Raw genomic sequence first — 18555 nt, 5'->3', positions numbered from 1 at the left:
GCTGCCTCATGGGCAGCCTGCACCTCAGCACAGCCTTTCCAAGCCTGCTGGCCCTGGGAGTGGAGATCTCACATCATGGGTACAACAGTTTGCACATTCTGACTGCAGTGCTTCAGCTGCAAAAGGTCCAAACACACCAGTAAATAACAAGGCAGATTTTTTCGCAGCCACACTGTTCCATTCCTTCTTCCACAGCCAGCAAACGAGTGCCTTGCTGCTTGCCACGCCGAGCTGTTCTTATTTTGGAGCACAACATGAAGCATGTTGCATTAGCACCTTTCCCTCCATCACTCCAGCATATGCCTGGAGCTGACTTGGTTTCTGTGTGGTAGAGCTGGAGCTGAATTCCTTCCAGCTCTGCCTCTTAATGCACTTTCTGCAAAATCTGGGATTTTATACCACTGATTTCCATTAAACTGAATGTTTTGTTCCGTTCACAGCTGATTTAACCCAAGTGGATGATCTATCCCTAACAAGGAATGGAAGTGTGCTGGAGCACAAATGGAAATTCCCAGTCAGTCCAATTAGTGCTGAGCCATCGGGGTGTGGGGGAGTGTGAAGGGAACAGGCTGCCCATGAATCCAGCAGTTTCCACCTGTTGGTGGTGGTTGTCAGGAGCACTTAGGTGCAGATGTCAGTGTTTCAAGGTGTGCTGGTACGAACAAGGGTGCAGGCTGAGAGTTGGTGGAAAGGACTCCTGTAAATGATCATTGCAATGCCTGCTCACAGAGAGGGAAAGTATATACAGATATATACACAGAGGATTTAAGGCACACTGTATCTCACTTGGGAGTGCAAGTGCTGGAAAGGATGGGGGAGCACAGAGCTTGGAGCTTGAGCTACTCTCAACTTCCCACCACAGGACATCTTACCTGCTGCAAAAATGCCTATTTCGCATTTTACCTCAATTGGCTTCTGACCTATCTATTGGCTTCTGGAGAGCTTCATTTGCCTTCACCTTAGGAAACTCTTTAGGTCAAACAATGCTTTACCACATTGTTTTCTTTTGTCTGTCCCTGAAGCTTCTTTTATTCCTTTTTCATGTGTCACAGAAGACAGCATCTCTTTCCAGCACTCCTTATACACCCTGCAGGCTTTCCACAGGGAGCCCAAAACACAATTTATGTAATTTTTAAAATACTACTGGCTGCAGTGTATAGAACACTTTGCAATAGTCCCTTTCCAAGGCAATATTGCCTTTTCCCCTTATGAAGGGCAGGTTTCTGGTGGGCAGTTCTGCAGCAGCCCCAGGGACTGTGTGGCACAGGGCAGCACAGGAGCTGCTGTGGGGCACAGAGGGGTTCGTGTGTCCTGTGAGGAGGAGAGAGGGCAGTGGCAGGGCAGGGACAGCCCTGGTGTGCAGCTGCCAGCCTCAGCTGTTTGCCTTTCCTCGGGACACAGGCCCGGGAAATGGCAGCTCAAGAGCTGATAAGGAGAATTAGACGTGTCTGTGGCAGATAGGACAGGCAGGGCTGGCGGGAGCAGGGCTGAGCCGAGCTCGGGCCAGCAGGATGTGTGTCTGGAGGAAAACGGGAGAAATGAGCTCGCTGTGCCCAAATCCCTGACAGGATGGCACTGGCGGGGATCAAACTCTGCTCCTTGGAAACGAGGGACAGGACAAGGGAAAATAAACCCAAGTTGTGCCAGGGGACAACTTGATTGTCCAGGTGCCAGGTTGAATAGTGAGAAAACTTCACCAAAAGGGTTTGTCCAGCCCTGGCACAGCTGCCCAGGGCAATGGTGGAGTCCCCAACCTGGATGGATTTAAAAGCCCTGTGGATGTGGCACTGGAGGACCTGAGTAAGTGGTGGCCTTGACAGTGCTGGGGGATTTGATGGTCTTGGAGAGCTTTTCCAAACGAAATAATTCTGTGGTTCAGACTCAAAGCTCTGATGGTGTTTGTGTCCTGTGCTGCTGTCCTGGCAGAGTGGAAGCTGCTGTCCCTGGGAGCTGTCAGCCCCCAGTTCAGGGGGGGACAGAATCCTGCTGTGCTCCAGCCTGCCAGGAGACCCCACAGTGCCTGCTGTGGCCTGGGGAGAGCTCCCTCCCCTCCAGCACGGGAGGAGCTGACTCTTCTCTGCATTTTTATGTCTGAGATGACATTTTGCTGTCTTGAAAACAAAAGCTGTTCCTGGGCTAATTAATTAGATCTCACACAGTGTGGAGTGTGCCCCAGAGAGCCAGAGAGTCCCAAAAGGGTGTGAGCTTTGGGGGGCAGACTGGCACAGTACTGTGCTGGGAAAAGATGATAATTCTGTCATCAGTCGTGGGAGTGTGGTGAGTGTCCAGCATGGGAGGTGGGAGTGTCTCCTCTGGAAGGCCCTGGTGAATATCCCATGGGAATCTCATGTAGTCCCAGAGGGGTGAATACTGCATGTCTTTGCTTCTCCCTTTTTGCCTTATTAATACTATAAACCAACAAGCATAATGAAGCTGTTCTGGAGTCCCTCCTGTATTCCAGAATATGCAAATGGTTTGTGATAGCAATACAGCACGGCAATAATTGGAGTTAATGGAGGTGACTTATTAATCCTAGTAGAGCAACTACACTTCCAGAGTCTAAAGATAACACAGGATCCTGGAAAACTTGTTCTAATTACAGCAGGGAGCAATCTTGCCTTCTTCCTATATAGACATTTTAAACTGAAATTACTATTCTCAGTAGAAAAGCTCTTTTGTTCAGCTCCCAGCCAAGAAAGACAGTTCTGCTGAGGTGGTTTGATAGTGCATTAATGCTCACATTATACAGTTTCCTCAAATGGCCGGGAAGACAAACGGGTCAGAAACACTGAAGATTGCATACCAGGGGAGACAAAATTAAATATTTCAATTAAGAATTTGCTACCTAATGCATAGGGGGAATGAATGTGGCATTGCCTCTGAGGTGCTGTGACCAAAGCTGGGACCCATCTGACTGGCAGGGCACTACTGAGGCATCAGTGGGGCCCTGCAGGTGCCTCCTTCCAGCCCTGTGCAGGCACAGATCAGGACAGTGTCCAAGCCTGGGATGGAAGAAGTTAAATTCAGTTCAGAAAACACCTGTCATTGCATCACCATGGCATCACAGCAGTAGCCAACATCACCTGCTGATGTTCAGCAAATATTAGCAAATATGGTAATACTGGATTTTCAGTTAAATTTCCCTTTTGGTATTTCTTTATATAATTATTTAAATGCTGGCAAAATTGTTTCTTGATGTTTTAACATAGATTTGATCAGGTCATCTATTTGGTTAAAGAAAGTTTAGTCAACCCTCAAAATCTAGAACAGCAAAAATCAGGCACTGTTTCAGGTGCCAAACTTGTAAAGAAGATGTTAAAACTGATCTGGGAGTTTTTAAAGCTGAGACAATGAAATCAGAGGGCAGCAATGCAATAAGAAGTGAAAGCCCAGCACATCGCCTTTGCATGGGCAGGCGGAACTGCAAAGGTGTGGAGGTGACTCTGGGTGTTGTTTCCCTCCAGAGCTGCCATCCTTCCACTCCTTTTCATTCCCTGCCCACATTTCCCGTCCCAGTCAGTTCCACACGAGCTGCTGCTCTCAACAGAGGAGGCACACAGCACAATCCCACGCATGCATTGTGCTTCCTGCGCTCTGCGAGGCGCCGCGGCTCCGGGTGACTCATGGTTTCTGTGCAGTGCCATGTCTCCTTGCAGTGCCATCTCTCCTTGCAGTGCCATGTCTCAGTGCAGTGCCATCTCTCTGTGCAGTGCCATCTCTCTGTGCAGCGCCATCTCTCACTGCAGTGCCATCTCTCCATGCAGTGCCTTCTCTCCCTGCAGTGCCATCTCTCCATGCAGTGCCATCTCTCTGTGCAGTGCCATCTCTCCTGTGCAGTGCCATCTCTCTGTGCAGAGCCATCTCTCCTGTGCAGTGCCATCTCTCTGTGCAGTGCCATCTCTCCTTGCAGTGCCATCTCTCTGTGCAGTGCCATCTCTCTGTGCAGAGCCATCTCTCTGTGCAGTGCCATCTCTCTGTGCAGAGCCATCTCTCCTGTGCAGTGCCATCTCTCTGTGCAGTGCCATCTCTCCCTGCAGTGCCATCTCTCTGTGCAGTGCCATCTCTCCCTGCAGTGCCATCTCTCCCTGCAGTGCCATCTCTCCCTGCAGTGCCATCTCTCACTGCAGTGCCATCTCTCTGTGCAGTGCCATCTCTCCTGTGCAGTGCCATCTCTCCATGCAGTGCCATCTCTCACTGCAGTGCCATGTCTCAATGCAGTGCCATCTCTCTGTGCAGTGCCATCTCTCTGTGCAGTGCCATGTCTCAATGCAGTGCCATCTCTCCTGTGCAGTGTCATCTCTCTGTGCAGAGCCATCTCTCTGTGCAGTGCCATGTCTCAATGCAGTGCCATCTCTCAGTGCAGTGCCATGTCTCAATGCAGTGCCATCTCTCAGTGCAGAGCTCTGGTGCCCAGCCTGTGCCTCTGCCAGGCTCTCTGCCCTGGGAACTCCAGCTGTGCCATCTCTCGTGCTTGACTGCCAGGGCCCAAAGCTCCCATCAGTGGTTTGTCTAATGGATGCAAAGTCCTGCTTTGGCACTGTTGTACAACAAGAATAGGTACAATTCTTGCCCAAGTCTCACTGCCAGGGGTTAAACCCAAGCGGTGCTGGCAGGTGATTTCCCTGTGCCCTTCCTGCCCATAGCACCAGTTCTGCCCATCCATTCCTCACATCAGTTTGCCTTTTTGCAAACTGCCCTCCCTCGCTCCCTCCCATTCCTGCCCGAAGAGTCTAATTAGGGGAGAGAAGGGCCTCAAAAATACCAGTAATGGAAATAGAAATCAAATTGTTCAGTTTAGTGCTGCCACATAATGAATCCTGGATTTTTAGCCTGATGCCAATTCTCTCTTTAATTTTATTTTTGGAATATCTGAAAATGCAGTAATGACAAAGACGTGTCAGGAGTTTAAACTAAATGTTAAAAGCCCCCTTTTTTGGGCTTTCTTCCAACAAGTTGGAAGCTGATGGGGGTAGGAGCACCTTGAGCTACACCTCTGCACTGGTATCTCCACAGCCAGATCTTTTCATCCATTTTCCAGCTTTTGTTCCCTCACTCATTATCCGGCAGCTTTCTCTCTCCAGCTGCTCTGGTCCTCTTCCTGCCAGAGCTGTGTGGGGTGCAGTCACCCCTCATTACCAGGATGCTCTCAGCTGCTTCCTATCCTGTCTCTCACGACCTGCATGCTCTCAGCTGATTTTGGTGCTGAAGCCAAGTAGATAAAGGTTTTCCTGTCTCAGAGCACCTGGGCACCTCTGCCCTGACCTCAGTGACACTTCTGTCTGCACACAGCCAGCAGTAAAACTCAGCAGCTCCCAGTGACCATGTGGAAGGAGGTGATGCCAAGGAGCAAACACAGAGACACATCAGCACCTAAAATAAACACCCCTAAAGCTAATGCTGTAGGACAAAGACATTCCAGCTCAGCCCTTACTGGAAGCAAACCCCTGGTGCTCCTCACCAAGGCCATTTCCAGCACAAGGGGCAGCCACTGAAGCAGCAGCTTTAGCTGGGGCTGCACAAGCTGCTGGGGGGGTGGCCCTGCTGCAGAGACCCCTCTGTCCCCTCCTCCACACTGAAATTCCAAATACAAATCAACTCATCTGGTTTGTCTCCTGAGTCATGACCCTCTGCACCCTGCTGTGGCAGCAGGACCTTGGCACCCCACTGCCAGGCCAGGCCAGGCAGCTGCAGGCACATCTTCCCCTGCTGCCCTTCAGCCTCTGCTTGCCCTGTGCTAATGCTTTCCATCCCTTAATGAATGGTTGTTTATCCAGCTCTTAAGGGATTAACCTTTGTCTGTTCAATTTGGAGCTTCAGGAGCTTATTCCATGAGCCCAATCTAAAAATGTACTGGAAAAAAAATCACTGGCATAGATAATCCTTTTTATAATCTCTAGAATTTGACTAAAAGAACTCACCGTTAAGGAAAAACATGTCTGTTAACATTCAAATGTGAGTGAGACTGGTTGTTCTTGTACAAACCTTTTAAAGCTATTAATGATTGATTTTAATATCTTGCATTTAGTGGAGGAGGGCAAGATCAGCAATGACTTAAAACCATAGCAAACAGGGGGAGTGGGAAGGCAAAACCTCCTCTGTGAGTCTCTCTTTACTACTTGGATTTCTAAAAGAAGTAAAATCAACTATAAATGGGGCATTTCATATATATATATATGTATAATTATATATCATTATATATAATTTATAATTATAAATTATAAATGAGCTGCACTCCCAGAACTGAAGGGATGATTCTGATAAGAATCAACACCAAACCATTCAGTGTCATAGGGGTTTTCTTAGAGAAACTTGTCCTTCATGCCCAGGACCAGTGTGCTGGCACAGAGCTCACTGCATTTCCCTTGGCAGGATGATTCCCCCATGCCTGACACTTCCATTGCAAACTACAGATTGAGGTGTTTTACCCTGTTCAGGTGAGAAACCCGATGGGCAGGCTGGACAGGAACTAAATTCTAATTTAGCCCAAAAAATGGGCACAGGCAGGGGGAGCAGGGAGTGACACCCCTGCAGCATCAACCCCACCTGGAGTGCTGCCTCCAGCCCTGGGGCCTCCAGCACAGGGGGGATGTGGAGCTGCTGGAGCAAATCCAGAGGTGGCCATGGAGATGCTCCAGGGCTGGAGCCCCTGTGCTCTGGAGCCAGGCTGGGAGAGTGGGAGGTGTTCATCTGGAGAAGGGAAGCCTCCAGGGAGAGCTCAGAGCTCCTGCCAGGGCTTAAAGGGGCTCCAGGAGAGCTGGAGAGGGACTGGGGACAAGGGATGAAGGGACAGGACACAGGGAATGGCTTCCCACTGCCAGAGGGCAGGGATGGATGGGATGTTGGGAAGGAATTCCTGGCTGGGATGGAATTCCCAGAGGAGCTGTGGCTGCCCCTGGATCCCTGGCAGTGTCCAAGGCCAGGCTGGACAGAGCTTGGAGCAAGCTGGGACAGTGGAAGGGTCCCTGCCATGGCAGGGGTGGGGGAATGAAGTGAGCTTTAAGGTCCTTCTAGGCAGTCAGGGATTCTATGATTTCTAGGGTCAGGGCACACTGACTGTCCCTGCAGCTGCCTCACCCCATGCCCATCCCCATCCCCATCCCCAGGGCTTGCCTGGGTGCCAGCAGTGGCACCGAGAGGGGAGGGCAGAGCCACCAACACGCTTGTTTTCAGCTCAGGCTGGTTTTGTCAGGCAGTTTACCACGATGTGAGCACTGAGGAGAGGGGAGCAGGGCTTCTGTGTGCTGCTGTGTTTGTGCTGTGCCCGGCAGGAAGGCACACTCCACACTGCCTTAATGGAAATAAATACCTCCCTGGTACAGGTGCTAATGAGGCTTCATGTGTTTGGCTAAGGCAGCTGCCTCAGGAACTCTGCCAAATCCCCTTGGCCTGGCTGCAGCCAAGCAAGTAGCAGCCAGGGCTAGGGCTTGGTGCTGCTGGAAGGTGGTGAGGAGTGGGATCATCCTGCCCAGCTCACTGGCCAAGTGATGAGATCAAACCTCTCAAGTCAAAATCGGGTGGTTCAGTGAACAGGGCTAATTCTATGTCAACTGACAGGTCTAATTATTGGAGCCATTTCTAGAAAATCTGGGAGTGCATGTGTCCATCTGTCCACTCCAGAGCTGTGGCTGTCCGAGGCTCCTCCTGCCCCAGCAGCCCCTGTGCCCTGTGACTGCCCTGGCACTTGGATTCTGGGATTCCAGGGCTTTTGCTGCCCTCCAGGTGCTGCCATGGCTCTGGGCATGTGAGCAGAGGGATGAACTGTGTCACTGCTCACCTCATTCCACCTGTGCTCAGCCCCAGCCAGCCCCTGGCCAAGGGAATTCCTGTGTGCCAGAGGTACCAACAACCCTGATTTCTAAAACAGGAGCTGCTCTTTCATGAGAAAATCGCGTGTCTGGTAAACACTGATGAGAGGATAAGGGGACAATAGGAAAGGTCAGACATGGAGACTTCCGTCACGTTGGAGGTTGTGCAGAAAGCATGAAACCTGCTTTGTGCAGCTCCCTGACAGGCAGCTTCCCCATCCTGCCCTCCAGGCCAGGTCCCAATGCCACACATTTAAACTTCATCCCTTTTCTCTGCATTTCTCCAGTGGACAAAACCTGATTTTTTAAAATCCTTTCTGTAGCACTGATTAATATTAAAGCACATCTCCTTAGGGGCTGTTTAAAAAAACCACAGAGCCTTTGGGGGGGAAAAACACTAAAGGGCACCAAACCACATAATTTAGTTTATATTTACCTGTTTAAATTAATGCAGGGTTTAAAAGGCTGTTTAAAACCAGGACAAAGGACTCTGGTGATGTTAACTGGGCCACTTAGAGCAAATGGGCTTTAGCAGCGAAATGCAGAAATAAATGTGCTGTTCTAGCAGTGATCATGGAGCAGACAGTGAATCCTGTCTCAGTGAGAGCACAGAGAAATGACAGGCTCGTGGTTATTGACTTCGGGTTTTGAAATGAAATTACAGCAATTATTTTACTCTTCCAAACGAGAAACGCAGAATTAATAGAATTCGCAGGAGATGAATATTCACTTATCCTGGGTTAGGAGGTTTTGTGTTGTTGTCAGCTGGTGTCAAAGCAATAAACAAACATTCCTTGGGAGAGCTGTCTCCCGGGGTGGCTGCTCGGGAGTGAGTGAGGGGCTGCTGGGGGTCAGGGGCTGCTGGAGGTCAGGGGCTGCTCCGGCCAGGCTGACCAGTGCTCTGTGCCCCCAGCCCTGCTGAGGTGGCCATGCCATGCTCACCCTACCCTGACCCTGCAGCTCCTCCATCTAAGGAGCATTAAGGGCAGGATTTTATTTTTCCAGCTCACAACTCTGCATCAGAAAAGAGACAGGTGATGATTTTTTAAAGTATTTTTTGCTGATAAAGTGATTTTTGCTGAGGCCCAGGGGTCCTCCTTCTCCTCACCCCATCCCAGCTCTGGGGTGCACCTGCAAAGTTCTGGCAGAGGAGATTCAGTCCCTTTGATAGGGAAATAGGAGGAAATCTATCTATATCTGTATCATCTATATCTATATCTATATCTATCGATACCTATACATATATCTATCTATATCTGTATCTATATCTACATCTAATCTATATCTATCTATGTCTTATATATATTCTTTAAGGTTCCCACAGCCTTGCAGAGGGGGGCTCAGAACAGCACAGGCAAATGTGTTTACAGCTCCACACTTAAATTTGAAACGTGTTTCTAACCTGACATCTGTGTATTTTCAGCCCTTTCCAAAGCACTTATTTTGCTTTCTATGGCTTCTGCTTCATTATTCTAATTTAATAAAGCCGCAGTGAAGGCAGAGTGCCGACTCTTTGTAGCTAATGAAAGACATTGATTTGTTTGTACTTCTTGTTACAGATTTTTCCTAATTACAGGCATTTTTCAGAGGCAGTTGAAAAAATAAACGAGCAGCTGGTTTGAATGTGCAACCTATTATTGTATTTCCTAGAGCTGCAGAAAAAGTATTAATGTTCCCAGCGGGATGGTTTTCAATGGATGAGGGCAGAAAAGGTATTTTCCAGGTGGACATCCACTCCTTCCCTCAGTGCTACTGTCAAAAAAGATTAAAAACTGGCTTCTGTGAGCCCTTCTCACAGTCCATACAGCCATTTCCCATTAAATATCGATGGGAATAATTCCTGAGGGAAGTGCAGACTTTTCCCTCGAAGCAATGATGTTATTTACTGCTCAGTGTACATCTTTAAACCACAGGTAGCTCTTGCACTGAGGGAGACCTGGCAAGGGGCAGGACCATGGCAAACCCGACACAGCCCTTCCCTCCCCTGCCAGCCCTGCTCAGCCACTTCTTGTCACTCAGCTCGCTAGAAATCACACACATGTTGCAAAACTATTGCTAAACTCTAGAAACTCATCCAAGTCCCAGTCCCTGCACGTTTGATTCATGCTGCCAACAAAGGCTGATTTTCCTATGAAAACAAACCACGACATGCTTCTCCATCCCCTAGGCAGGAGGAGCTGTGGAGGTGGCTTTGTTTGTTTGTTTGTTTTGGCTTTTTTTCTTGGAGAAACCATTTAAGACTTGAATCAAAACAAAGATCAGTTTGGAGCAGGTTCTCTTTGCTAGGGCAAATTAGGAAAAAGTGGATTTTTAACCCAAACTGTTCACAATTTCCCCTGGCAATGTGTTGTTGAAGGGCACAGCCCAGGATTCCTGCCAGCACTTGGCAGCTCTGCCTCTTCGCTGCCCAAATTCCTTGCAGAGCAGCAGAACTGCAGCACCAGGGTCACGGAGGTGCTGCTGTTGGAATTGCCAGCTGCCTCTGCTGCTGCAGCAAGGGGCTTCGGGTAGAAATAGAGCAACGTGCAGAGAAAACGCTGAGTTTACCTGCAGGCAGGGAGCTGGGAGATCATTCCTGTGTGCACTGCGTGGTGGGGCAGCCTCAGCCCCACAGCCCCTCAGCCCCTCAGCCCCACAGCCCCTCAGCCCCACAAACCCACAGCCCCTCAGCCCCTCAGCCCCACAAACCCACAGCCCCTCAGCCCCACAACCCCTCAGCCCCACAAACCCACAGCCCCTCAGCCCCTCAGCCCCACAACCCCTCAGCCCCACAAACCCACAGCCCCACAACCCCTCAGCCCCACAAACCCACAGCCCTACAATCCCACAGCCCCACAGCCCCTCAGCCCATCCGGTGGGAGGATTGGGGGTTTCATTGCCTTGGGCTGAGCTGCAGCAGGAGCAGGAGGATCAGGGGTCACTTTGCCAGGATCTGTGACAGAAACAAGGCTGCTTCTGAAAAATAATCCTTTTGCTCCCACATAATGAATTTCTTAGCGTGATTCATTTAAAAGCAGAATTAATTCCAGTGTGGTTGGCCATGAGGGCTGCTGCAGTCTCGAAGTGGAGGCAGGAATGGTGGTGGGAGGGCTGGAGCTTCCAGAGGGGAGCCTGGCTATTTACAGGGAGAAAATCCCTCTGCCTGCCCCTGCTTCAGCTTCCTAGTGAGCAAACGAGGATGATCCAAATTAACCACCACGTTAGAACACTTGCAAATCTAGAACTGGAAGGGCTGTAAACGAGCTGAATCTATTGAAGCAGGAGAACAGAACTTTAAAACTCCACTGTAATTGTTTATGACCCCAAAGCTCAGAGCTGCACACACAGAATGGGGTCCTGTGGTGGGGGAATCTCCAGGCACGGGCAGAGTGCAATGCTTGTCCCTCCTCGGGCAGGAGCAGCAGGAGGAGCCACAAGGAAGCAGAGTAGGAAAAATCCTCAGAAGTCCAGTTTCCAATAAAGAAACACCATTATCTGCTCACTCAAACCCTCCGTGGCTGCCTCAGGGTGTGTGCAGCCAAATCCTTTGGGTTTTCCCTGCAGGGTGTCTGTGCCCTCGCTGCTGGTGCTGCTGGGGATGAATGGCAGGATGAGATGACAGCACTCAGCTCTGCCGTGATATTTTGAGACTGGGAGATCCCCTGCTCCCTCCCCACGGGAGCATCCGGAGAGGCCAGGGCTGGCAGGAAACAGATCTGTCTCTATCTGCTGCTGCTCTGCTGCAGCCTCACCACAGTGATGGGGAGCTTCTGCTCCTGAGCTGCAGGAGCCCTGCGGGGCAGGAGGGCAGCCCAGGCTCCCCATCGGCTGTTGGCTATTCAAGTGGGCACCAAAAACCCCGTGAGAACCTCCCCCCAGAATTCAGTGGGGTTCATCCTCATGGAATCACAGCCCACTCCCGGCAGGGTGAGCAGCACAGAGCTCTCCCTGAGCCCGGCTGTGGTTAACCCCAAGGCACCTGGTTAATGAGCCAAATTTCAGCACAAACAGGAGCCAAGGGGCTCAACTCACTGCTCAGCCCACCCGAGAAGCCATTCTCTGTCCCCCCAGCCCCTCCAGGATCCCAAACTCTTCTCCACTAAATGTGCTGGTCCTGACATCACAAAATTAATGCTGGAAGCTACATCCTGCTATGCTCATGAGCTTGATCTGACTGGGAATCACAGCCAGTTCTTGCTGCAGAGGAGCATCTCCTCCACAGAGCCTCAGTGAAGTCAGGGGGTTGAGCTGAGCAAGTGCAGCAGAACCAGAGCCTTTGTGCTCTCTGCTATCTCAGGTGAAGGAGTTCAGTGGCAATCGTTTGAGGCTGTGGTTTGTTTGGTTTGGGGTTTATGTACATAGTTGTTGCTATAAACAATAAAGAGAGGGTTGCACTCCTCAGGGAGCTGGCAGCCCCAGCTGCAGGTTCTCATCCCCTCAGCGAGGGCAGAAACATGGCCTGAGCTGCAGAACACACCATCCCACAGCCTGGAATCTAAGCTAATTCCCTTCCTGCCCTTTCATTTTCCCTCTGGAAACTGCTTGGGGTGGCACAGCCGAGCAGAGCAGGGGATGCTGCTGTGCTCTCCCTGCCCGCTGTGCCAAGCTGTCTGGCACCTGCAGGGACTGGGGCACAGCCTGGCTCTGCCCTGCCTGCCCACAGCATGGGATGTGTTGGGATGGCTGTGGGCAGGGCTGCAGTGCCCCCAAAAATGAGAGCCTGGAGCATCCCCAGCCCTGACACAGCACTGGGAGCTCTCTGGGGATCACAGGCTGGTCAAACAATCTTTACTCTTGGAAAATCCCACCTGGTTTGCATGGCCTGAGAAAAATGATCCTTAATTGCTCCTCTTTTGTCTGAACTTCTGGCCATTTCTGCCAGAGCCTTTGTTGACATTTTGTGACTTTTTTGTTTATAAATTTCCGTGCCTCTACCACTGGCTGCTCTGAGCAAACAGCTGTTCCACACACACAGCTTTGCAAGTGGAGTTCTCTCTCTCAGGCTGAGTTATCTCACTGCCCCCAGATACAGGCTTGCTTAATAATTAATGGCATTTTAAAAATTACTGGAATATTGTATGGATTCCTCTGGTGCACTGAAGGAATGCAGCCCTGTGCTGAGGCCTTGGACAGGAGCTGGGAGCTGAGCTCAGTAAGCTCAGGCTGTGGGGAGAGCTAGCTCACAGGAAACACCCTTTCCTGCTGGAAGGTCACACAGTTTTTTAAAGATCTGCACTTCCCACAGCTCTGGGGAACAGTTTTCAGCCATGGAAAACCAGTGGTTGTTCAAAAAGGATGGCCAAGCCTCAGAGGCACCAAATGCTGGGTTTTGCAGCAGCTCTGGTGGTATCTCCACAGGCCATCCTCTATCCATTGGAAATGCCAAACACGGATAGACAGCCACGCCCGACAGGGCTGTCGCCCACAAAAGAGAGCCTGAGGGTGATTTGCTGTCCCCATGGAGGGCTCAGAGTGTCCCTGGGACACTCGTGGGGCTCTGCCCTGGACACCCCACTGCTGCCAACACCCAGCACAGCTCACGGCAGCGTCAGAACTGCTTCCGAAAACCAAACGCATCAGTATTCCTCTTCCCTGGGCAATTTTGACATGTTTGGAAGTGAGCTGCGAAGTTTTTACATTCATAGCTGCTATTCAGTATTTTGAGTCGAAATATTAATTTTTTTCACATTGAGTAGTGTTAAACCCAAAGTGCTGGAGCATGGCAGTGCTTCAAGCTGCTAACAACATTCTACTCTGAAATGTATCCATAAATAGGAAAGACTGGATAAATTATACTGTACAGCTCCATAGAACTGACGTAAACCCATAAGCAAAACTAACAGGGAAGAAAACCTTTCCTCAACAAAGCTTAACCAAGTCCTTTAATTCTCATCTCCAAGTCTTTCCTTGTTTAACCCTGGTTTCAAAAGACCTTTGAAAGTTTACCTTTTTCTCCCCCCGTTTTCTTAAAATAGCTCTAGTTCCGTGCAGTTTTGCAGAGTGACAGGATTTTTCCTCTCTCTTTGCATCTACTCCCCTGCTAGTGACAAGTAATGGCAAACCTAGGGCTCAGCCTGGGTGGAGAGAAACCTGTGGGACATTCAGAGCCACTGCTGGCAGGCTGGAGCTGTCCCACTGTGTCCCACAGAGGTGCTGTCCCCACCTTTGGCTTAAAGCACCCTCCGAGCAGCCAGAGCACAGCAGCCTCTCAGCACAGCCACAGAGGTGTTGTTTCCTCCCCTGGTAAAGCATTGCTCATTTTTGTGTTATCGCAGCAGTTTCTGTCCCAGTGCAGTGCCAAGCCCAGGAATGTGGCTCCAGGGAAGGCTTGGTGCCTGCAGTGCATCACCTCTGGACAGACACTGCCCCAGGTGTGCCACATCACCCACAGGGCACAGGGACCTCCCAGCCCTGGGGGCGCCTGGGACCCCCAGCCCAGCCCTGGAGCAGCTGGGGAGAGCAGCCCCGGGCTGGGCTGGGCTGGGCTCTCCTTGGGGCTGATTTGGCGTTTTATTTAAATGTTAGCATCCTCAGCTCCCTGCAGGCACAGCAAATCAAGCTGCTGTGCTCTTCCCCCCTAGCTCCGAGCTCAGCACACCTCCTGCACCCGGCTGGCTCCCTGCTCGGCTGGTGAACAGACCCACTCTGCTCTCACGGCCTCTGTAACCCAGCGTGAGTCTGACAAGGAACATTTAATTAAAGCAAATCCCCACATGATTTGCAAACAATTTTTTTTTTTTAATTACAGTGCATCAGAATTATATTTTTAATGAATTGTACGCTGCTGTGGTGATCCCCACCCACTTCCAAAGCTCAGAAACACACATATATATATTCATTTTCTGATCTGTGGGTTTTTTTAACCCTGCACAAACATGAAAAGATCGTAACCTGCCTCAGAAACACCACCATGCCAGGGGGATGCCCACAGAAGGGCTCAGGCATCACAGGATCAGCACCACCCATCCCTGCTGGGACAGGGGCCCAGAGCTGCATGGGGACCCTGGGTGGCAGTGCCCTGCCGGCTCTGTCCCTGTGCCAAGGCTGCTCCCAAATCCCACCACTGCAGGTTTGGTGTGGAGGACAAGAGCCAAGGGGCCCTGCAGCCGTGGGGTCAGCAGCTCACCCTGAGCACACCAGCTGTGCCCAGAGCAGAGTGGGGGCTGCTGGCTGCTCCTACCAGAGCTCACCTGTCCCACACCCTCTGTGCCCCCCAACCACCCTGATCCCACCGGGGCAAGGCTGGCAGGAGAAGAGGCTCGAGAAGCCCCAACTGTTGCAAAGCTGCAGGATGAAGTACAAGCTCCACTGTGGCTTTACTGCTCCTCTGCTCCTCTTTTTGGGGAGAAGGTGGGACACAGCCCTGTGTCAGCCCTGGTTAAGGCATCCCAGCACTGTGGGGGGATGCTCGGGCACTCGCTGTTCCCGGGATGACACGCAGGATGCAGTGGGAAGGCTCAGCTCCCGGAGGCTGCAGCCGCACAGCACAGACGCTCCACGCCTGGCGGGGAGACAGCTGGGCCTCCTCCGGACCAGGAGAACGAGGGGATGACTCAGCTCCCCGCGGGAGATGTGCGTGGGGCTCTCGGAGCCCCCACAGCCCGCGGGGCTCCTGCCCTCCTCGTCCCCAGGTGAGCATCAGCGGCTCCGGCACGTCCCAAGGAGCTGTGCCCGGGATGTGCTCGGCAGGCAGCAGCTCTGCCAAAGGCATTCCCAGCTTGGCACGGGACTTGTTCCCCAGGCAAGAAGAGACACGAAGCTGCTGACAGGTTTCTTCCTGTTCCCGATGAAAACTGCGTCGGAGCAGGGCTGTGAGGAATCATGTGCTGGTTTAACAGATTTCTCCCCAGAATGAGGCTTCAGCTCAGAAGGGAAGGATGGGAGGAATTAAATAATTAATACAAAATTCTGTTTGTCTGAGAGTACTGTCACAGCACAGCGACAGGCAGCCCAGTCCCTCACCAGTTCCTGCCCTGCAGTGGCCTGAACTGGTGCCACTTGGAAAGCAGCAGTTTGGTTTGTGTAATCATTAATATCCACTGCATTGGGAAAGGATTTACAAATCAAGTACAGGAAAATGTTGCCCATCTGTCACGAGTGGGAACCTTCAAACTGCAGCATCACAAACTATCGCCCAGGACTGTGGGGGGGAAAAGTAGGAGGGAAGAAAAAAATTTAGAAAGGGGGAACAGGTTGGAAGTATGTCCCTTCCCTGGTGTTTGTCCAGCTGGCTGGAGGGACACTGACCCTCTGGGAAGAGCAGGGTGTGGGCATTGCCCAGGGAGGGGGCTGGAGGTACTGCGGTGGGGGAGCACTGCAAGGTGCAGCAGGGAGAAATGGAAAATGCCAGGAAATACCCAGGGAAGAGGAAAGGCCCACGTTCCATTGCTGAATGTGGAATGACACCAGAGAGGCACGTGAAAAACAGAGCAGGGTTCTGGCAGTTTGTAACACTGTGTGCTGCCTGTGGGGTGCTGCCTTGACACCTGCATGTTAGAGCATCTCAGGGTGGGGGGCTGGCTGGCCCCATCCCATCCCATCCCATCTCATCCCATCCCATCCCATCCCATCCCATCCCATCCCATCCCATCCCATCCCCAGGAAGGGTGGCAGTGCTCAGCCCCAAGCTGCTCCAGCTGCCCTGTTCACCCCGGGAGCAGCTCAGGGTTGCAGGACCCCAGATGTGGCTCAGGCTGCAGGATGGGACCCAGGGAGCTGCTGACAGCCCTGCAGGGCTCGGCAGTGGGCACTGGACACAGTGACAGCCCTGCAGGGCTCGGCAGTGGGCACTGGACACAGTGACAGCCCTGTCTTCCTTCCCATGAAAAATGAGGGGTTCTGTGGCATCTGCCGAGCAGCAGAGCCGCGTGTGTGAACTTGCAGCTGGATTACGTTTTTGATGCCCTGAAAGCAGAGTGATGACTGAATTCCTCAGAAAGAAAACAGATTGGGAAACAGAAGATTGCTCAATGCACCTGCTGGTGAGTCAGAAAGCACAGGCCCTGCACGCTCCCTCGGCAGAGAGTGGCTGCACCATGGGGGTACCAGAGGCAGCCAGAAGCAGCCCTGGGGGCACCAACCTCTCACCTGTCTGGCAGAGAATCCACACAGCAGCTCGGCTCTGAGCTGAGCCACACCACTGCCCGGGGCAGGGAGTTCTGAGGGGGCTGGGCTGCGTTTGGCACCCCAGTCCTGGCCAGGTACCTGAGGCTGGAGCTGCCCCAGCCAGCAGCACCCACCAGCCCCAGCCTGCCCTGGTGACACGGGCAGTGCCAGGGAGGGTCTGTCCCGGATGGCTGTGGCAGGGGGGCTCACAGGAGCTGGAACAGCACAGCATTTCCTGCCCAGTGTCAGCAGTGGTGGCAAACAGCCCCAGTGGCACTGCTGCTGTCAGCAGGTTTGCTGCCGAAGGTGTTTGGCACTGCCAGGCCAACATCCGTGTTTGCCAACACCTGGCTACAGGAGGCTCCTCCAAAGGAAAATAGCATGGATACACCACATGGAAGGGCAGCCCAGCCCCAGTGTGTGCATCTCGCTGCAGAGACAGCATCCTCCAAACAGCAGGGAGGTGTTTCAGAGAACAGACAAGAAGTGGCTGATAACAGCTGTGGGGAGAGGTTAATACAGGCAGCAGTGTTGAACCAGCAATGTTGATAGAGGCTCAGGTATCTCCCAGATTTTACCGGGCAAGTTGGATTTTCTGAATTCCCTCCAGCTCTTTCCTGTAAGCTGCTCCTCTTCCCTCTCTGTCTCTGCATCTATTTTAGGATGAAGTTCTCACTTCAGCACAGATGTTCAGAACTGGGTTTCGTGCAGTAATGATCTGTACACATCATTTTCCTTCTTGCACCAGAAACCACGAACTGAGGAAGGAGCTGGAGCCAGCAGCAGCTGGCAGAGTGGGGTAAGTGACACTCTGGGCACATTTTCCCCCTTAGCTTGCCGATGCCACAGGCACGGTGGCCACAGTCAGAGCCCTTGGCCATGGCGTGTCGGGGTGTCGCTGGGGATGTCCCTGGCAGCAGCCCGGGCTGTGGCACTGCTGGCACTGCTCTGGGCAGACCCAGCCTTCAAAGCGCCTGCTGTTAAACCTGCCTCTGCCCAAACAGCCGGCGAGCCCCGGGCAGCAAAGGCGAGGGTCGGCATCGGGAAAAGGGTGTGGGAATGGGAGGGAAGGGAGCAGCAGAGCCTCCCCAGGGTCACAGGGCTCAGTGCCCTGGCACTGCCCGGGGCACAGCCCTGGGATTTGCCAGCACAGGAAGGCCGGGGCAGGCTGCAGGCTCCAGCCAGAGCCAAGACAAGGTTCTCTGGCACAGCCGTGGGCAGATGCAGCCCGTGTCCAGCCTCACCTGGATCCGCAGCTCCCTGCGCCCCTGGCAGAGGTCTGGGTGGCCGCAGGAGCTTCCCGTGATGCTGCCCCAGCTCCTACCTGCACCCGCAGAGGCTCCTGACTCCTCCTGCAGCCACGGCTCTCTCCAGACCTTCCTTCGCCCCACTGAGCTCCATCAAATCCCCGCCAGCCCGGGGACACTCAGCCCCACCGCCAGCACCTGATTGTCCCGAACACTGCACTGGGCACAGCTCTGCCCATCCCAGCGCCTCTCCCCGTGCCGAGGCTGTGCCAGCGCCAGGACATCATGCCACCCACAGCTGGCACCACAGGGAGGGGTGTCATCTGCTGCCATGGGCAGGAAATATGTTTTTTTTTTTTTAGATTACAAATAATATCTGGGTGCAAAAAGACCCTCAGAATTACTCTGTTTTCTGCTTT

Source organism: Lichenostomus cassidix, chromosome 9 (genome assembly GCF_008360975.1).
Source record: "Lichenostomus cassidix isolate B80296 chromosome 9, HeHo_3.0, whole genome shotgun sequence".
NCBI classification, from domain to species: Eukaryota; Metazoa; Chordata; class Aves; order Passeriformes; family Meliphagidae; genus Lichenostomus; species Lichenostomus cassidix.
Note: the sequence above shows the minus strand (reverse complement) of the source record.